We start from the raw sequence: 6,258 nt of genomic DNA, 5'->3' as shown, positions 1-6,258 counted from the left end.
CTGATCTGTGCTTGGATATCTCTGCCAGGACTACAACTTCGATTTGTGTTTTGCCCTTCTTGGATTTATCTGTCTTGTTGTCTATTAAACCCTCTTATCTTCTTATCTGCAAGCATCTGGTACTCTGTTGCCACGTCACATATTGATGAACCGAAACTTATGCAGTTACAGTTTTCTGCATAAAATAATGTCATTATGCACAACATTTTTAGTACAAAAAGTCAGTCTGATAGAATCAAGCTGCTAGCAGCAAGTATTCCAAACATTTTTAAATGCGTTTTCATTTTTGGAAACAGTGCTTGTTCCATTTACTGGCAAAATTGGACTCTCACTGAAAGATTCTGTTTACTTAGATGAAGCCTTGACCTGTTCCAAAAAGCACTACCCTGTACAAATATTTACATTTTGTAAACATGAGCAAAACAGGCTGTAAGACGTTCTTTTCTGCTCATACTTGTGATCTTTATTTCACCATATTAACAAAAATCTAACCTTCATATGAAGTTCAGTGACTGGAACCTAAGTCTTATCATTACATTTTTTTCTTCCTCAAATCTTTGTGTCACGCAATTGTTGACATCCCTAGAAACTGAGTAAAATCAGATTCCGATTTTATGTTTTAAAGTTCACCTGAGCGATTAAGAACACTTTACTTATGTGGTCAGACATGACTTCCTTTTTTACTGGGGTATAAATATGAAATGAACAAGTATTACTTTCACAAGGTCAGAACACGGAGATCTCTCACAGGCAGAATATCCACAGGGAAATAGCAAAAGAGTAAACGGTAAACAGGTCATAAACAACAAGGCATAGAAACAAGGGAAACGCTCAGTATGTCGTAAAACGAAACAATACTTCACAATGAACCTGTGTTACGCCCAGGCTTATAAGCTAAAGCTAATAGCTAAACCCAGGTGAACCAGATTAGTATTCCGGAGAGTGAGATCTGTGATTGGAGCGTGCAGGCAGTTCAGAGTTGATGTGACATGTGACTTCCTGGAGGAGTCTGGGGGATGGAGTCCAAGGAATACGTGACATTAGCTAGCTAATTGCAGGAAGCACGGCAGATGTCCGGTCTGCCATGAATGCAAAAAAGAGTGAAGGTTTGTTGCTACCAGTTACTTACAAATTGAAATAAATCAGTCAAACAGGCTATTAGCAGTTTTTGTTTGGTTAATTTTTTTTTGTTTTGTTATGTTTATGTTTCCTCTCCATGGATCACCACCTTATCGTGGTGGAGGGGTTTGCATGCTTGAATGATCTTAGGAGCTATGTTGTCTGGAGCAAAAACTCCTGGTAGGGTCTCCCAGGGCAAACTGGTCCTAGGTGACAGGTCAGACAAAGTGTGATCCATAATTACCCTTATGAAAATAAAAATAAAACAGGACTTGTGTACCCTAGCCGGATCAGGGTTACTAGGACCCCACCCTGGAGCCAGGCCTGGGGGAGGGGCTCGCCAGTGAGCGTCTGGTGGCTGGGCCGAAGCCCAAAGGAGCTACACAAGTCCCCCCCACCGACCCACCACCGATGGGAGGGGCAGTAGTAGGGGTTTGGTGCTTTGTGGATCGGGCAGTGTCCAAAGGCATGGGCCTTGGCGTTCTGATCCTTGGTTGCTGAAACTGGCTTTTGGAACTTGGAATGTTACCTCACTGGTGGGGAAGGAGCCTGAGTTGGTGCACGAGGTTGAGAGACACCAGCTAGATATAGTTGGGCTCACCTCAACACATCTTGGTCTCTGGGTCCAAGCTCCTTGAGAGGGGCTGGACTTTATTCTCTTCTGGAGTTGCCCATGGTGAGAGGCACCGGGCAGGTGTGGGCTTTCTCATAGCCCCTTGACTTGGTGCCTGTATGTTGGGGTTTTCTCCAGTAGACGAGAGGGTAGCTTCCCTACGCCTTCGCGTTGGGGAACGAGTCCTGACTATTGTCTGTGCTTATGCACCGAACAGCAGTTCAGAGTACCCAGCCTTCTTAGAGTCCTTGGGAAGTGTTTTGGACTGTAAACTGATCACCACCTGGTGGTGAATTGGATCAGGTGGTGGGGTAAGATGCTGGTCAGACCAGGCAAAACCCAAACGTATAGTGAGAGTTTGCTGGGAACGTCTGGCAGAAGAACCTGTCAGATTGATCTTCAACTCACATCTCCGTCAGAACTTTGACCAGATATCGGGGGAGGTGGGGGACATTGACTCAGAATGGGCCATGTTCCGCTCCTCCATTGTTGAAGCAGCTGACTGTAGCTGTGGCCGCAAGGTAGTTGGTGCCTGTTGGGGCAGTAATCCTCGAACCCGGTGGTGAACCCCAGGTGAGAGATACCGTCAAGCTGAAGAAAGAGTCCTACCAGGCATGGTTGGTCTGTGGGACACCAGAGGCAGCTGGCAGGTATCTACAGGCTAATCGATCTGTGGCTTCAGTCGACGCCAAGGTAAAAACCCGTGTATGGGAGGAGTTTGGTGAGGCCTTGGAAAGTGACTTTAAGTTGGCTCCGAAAAGATTCTGGCAAACCATCAGGCGACTCAGAAGGGGAAAGCAGTGTGCCACTAGCACTGTATATAGTGGAGATGGTGTGCTGCTGACTTCGACTGAAGACGTCATTGGGCGGTGGAAGGAATACTTTGAGGACCTTCTCAATCCCACTGACATGTTCTACAGTGAGGAGGCAGAGTCTGGAGAAATGGGAATAAGCTTGTCCATTACTGAGGCCAAAGTCGCTAAGGTAGTTAAAAAGCTCCTTGGTGGCAAGGCTCCAGAGGTGGATGAGATCTATCCGGAGCTCCTCAAAGCTCTGGATGTTGTGGGGCTGTCTTGGCTGACACGCCTTTTCAACATTCCGTGGACATCGGGGGCGGTGCCACTGGATTGGCAGACTGGGGTGTTGGTGCCTCTTTTTAAAAAAGGCGACTGGAGGGTGTGTTCCAACTACAGGAGAATCACACTCCTCAGCCTCCCTGGTAAGGTCTATGCAGGGGTACTGGAGAAGAGAGTCTGGCTTATAGTCGAACCTCAGATTCAGGAGGAGCAGTGCGGGTTCCGCCCTGGTTGTGGAACACTGGACCAACTCTTCACCCTCTCCAGGATTCTGGAGGGTTCATGGGAGTTTGCCCAACCAGTCCACATGTGCTTTGTGGATTTGAAGAAAGCATTTGACTGTGTTCCTCAGGGTATTCTGTAGGAGGTGCTTCGGGAGTACAGGGTACATGACTCTTTGCTATGAGCCATTCAGGCCATGTACAAACAAAGCAGGAGTTTGGTTCGCATGGCCGGCAGTAAGTCAGACCTGTTCCCAGTGAGAGTTGGACTCCATCAGGGCTGCCCTTTGTCACCGATTTTATTCATAATTTTTATGGATAGAATTTCTAGGCACAGTCAGGGGATGGAGGGCATCCAGTTTGGTGACCTCAAGGTCACATCACTGCTGTTTGCAGATGATGTGGTCCTATTGGGGACATCAGGCCGTGAACTTCAGCTTTCGCTGGATCGGTTTGCAGCCGAGTTTGAAGCGGCCGGGATGAGAATCAGTACCTCCAAATCCGAGGCCATGGTTCTCACACAGAAAAGGGTGGAGAGCCCTCTCTGGGTTGGGGATAAGCTCTTGCCTCAAGTGGGAGGAGTTTAAGTATCTCGGGGTCTTGTTTACGAGTGATGATAAAAGGGAGTGGGAGATTGACAGGCAGATTGGTGCTGCATCAGCAGTGATGTGGGCTCTTTACCAGTCTGTTGTGGTAAAGAAAGAGCTGAGCCATAAGACAAGGCTCTCAATTTACTGGTCGATCTACGTTCCCACCCTCACCTATGGTCATGAGCTTTGGGTAATGACCAAAAGAATGAGATCGTGAATACAAGCGGCCGAAATGAGTTTCCTCCACAGGGTGTCTGGACTCTCCCTTAGAGATATGGTCAGACGTTCGGTCATCCGGGAGGGACTCAAAGTAGAGTCGCTGCTTCTCCATGTCAAGAGCAGCTAGCTGAGGTGGTTCGGGCATCTGGTTAGGATGCCTCCTGGACGCCTCCCTCGGGAGGTGTCACAGGCAAGTCCACCCGGGAGGAGACCCCTAGGAAGACCCAGGACACGCTGGCATGACTATATTGCCCAGATGGCCTGGGAGCACCTCGGAATCCCCCCCGGGACCTATTGGAAGTGGCTGGGGAAAGGGAGGTCTGGGCCTCATTGCTTAGGATGGTACCATCATGACCCAAACCCCAGAGAAGTGGAAGAAAATGGATGGATGGATGGATGGATGGATGGATGTTATGTTTGTGGTTTGCTTTTTGCTTTATTTATTTTTTAAGATCAGTTAAAGTTAAATAACTGATCATCAAACTGCAAAGAATCATTTGTAAAATGTAAGACATTTTTTCTGTGAACTTACAGTTAGATGTTTGATAAACATCATATCTTAAGGCAGTCCTTTTTATTTTATAAGTAAAGCAGAATAAAAAACCACCTACAGTAAAAGGTACTGGGTAGTTTTTTATAGTTTTTGTGGTACTGTGCATTACATACAAGAGTGGAGGGAGGTGCACACAGGTGGATTATATCTTTAGCAGGAGATGCCACCTAAAGGAGATTGGAGATTGTAAAGTGGTGCCAGGGGAAAGTGTAGCAAGGCAGCATAGGGTGGTTGTCTGTAGAATGAGATTAGAAACAAAGAAGAGGAAGAGAGTGAAGACAGAGCCAAATATTAGATGGTGGAAGCTGAAGGAGGAGGATGGTTGCAGGCAGTTCAGGGAAAAATTGCAACAGGCCCTTGGGGACAGTAAGGAGCTACCTGAGGACTGGGAAAATACAGCTAAGGTGATGAGAGAAACTGGCAAGAATGTGTTGGGTGTTTCGTCTGGTCAGAGGAAAGAAGACAAGGAAAGTTGGTGTTGGAATGAGGAAGTCCAGGAGAGTATTCAGAAGAAGAATGCAGCTAAGAAAAAGTGGGATTACCAGAGAGATGAAGGAAGTAGGCAGGAGTACTGTGAGGCTAGTCACATAGCGAAAAGAATGGTGGCAAAGGCAAAGGCTCAGACCTATGATGAGCTGTATGAGAGGCTGGACAGTAAAGAAGGAGTAAAGGACTTGTTTCATTTGGCTAAACAGAGAGATAGAGCTGGAAAGGACGTACAGCAGGTTAGGCTGATAAAGGATAGAGAGGAGAATGTACTAGTGAGTGAACAGAGAGTGTTGAGTAGATGGAAGGAGTACTTTGAACAACTAATGAATGAGAAAAACGAGAGAGAGAGGAGGACAAAGGGGGGAGAGATAGTGGATCAGGAAGTGCAGAGAATTTTTAAGGTGGAAGTGAGGGCAGCTTTAAAAAGGATGAAGAATGGAAAGGCAGTTGGTCCAGATGACATACCTGTGGAGGCTGAGCTGGAGGTGGCGGAGATGAAGATGCTGAGATTTTCATTGTGAGTGACAAGGATGGACAAGATTAGAAATAAGCAAATCAGAGGGACAGTGAAGGTGGAGCAGTTAGGAGATAAAGCCAGAGAGGCCAGGTTGAGATGGTTTGGACATGTGTTGAGTCGCAGTAGTGGATATATTGGTCAAAGAATGTTGGAGATGGAGCTGCCGGGTAGAATTAACTTAGTAATTAAATCAGTGAAGCCATGCCCTACAAAAAGCAACCTAGCTAGACAGGCTAACACTGTAAAATTAGACCTCTGCATTTAACCCATCTGTGCAGTGAAACACCCACATACATAGACACTGAAAACACACACTAGGGGCAGTGAGCACACTTGCCCAGAGCGGTGGGCAGCCCTATCCACGGCACCTGGGGAGCAAATCAGAGTTAAGTGCCTTGCTCAAGGGTACTTTAGTCATGTACTGTCAGCTGAGGGGATCGAACCGCCGGCCTTCCGGTCACAGGGCTGGTTCCCTAACCTCCAGCCACAACTGCCTCTAACTAAAGTTAGCTAGCAATCTGTTAAACTAATTACATGGCTAGCTTGTTTGGGCTTAAAGGAATAAAGGAACACTTGCCATAGCCAAAATCATGGCCTCACCCATGTCTCCTTCGGCAAAATGCTACAATATGTATCTGGCGCCTCTAAGTATTGCAAAATGGAGTGTAAGCATAATGACAGCATCCTCAGCAGAACTATATGCAAACTGGTATGTATCTATCCCAACACTGGAGAGATGACAACAAATCAGTCTTTCAGGAACTTTCAATGACAAAATCTATGCTTGTCTGTCTTCTGTGGCCTGTAGGTGGAGCTATTTAGCAGAGGGAGGAAGTTCGAAAGCATTAGCTGCTTTTGAGA

Source organism: Pygocentrus nattereri, chromosome 1 (genome assembly GCF_015220715.1).
Source record: "Pygocentrus nattereri isolate fPygNat1 chromosome 1, fPygNat1.pri, whole genome shotgun sequence".
Taxonomy (NCBI): Eukaryota; Metazoa; Chordata; class Actinopteri; order Characiformes; family Serrasalmidae; genus Pygocentrus; species Pygocentrus nattereri.
Note: the sequence above shows the minus strand (reverse complement) of the source record.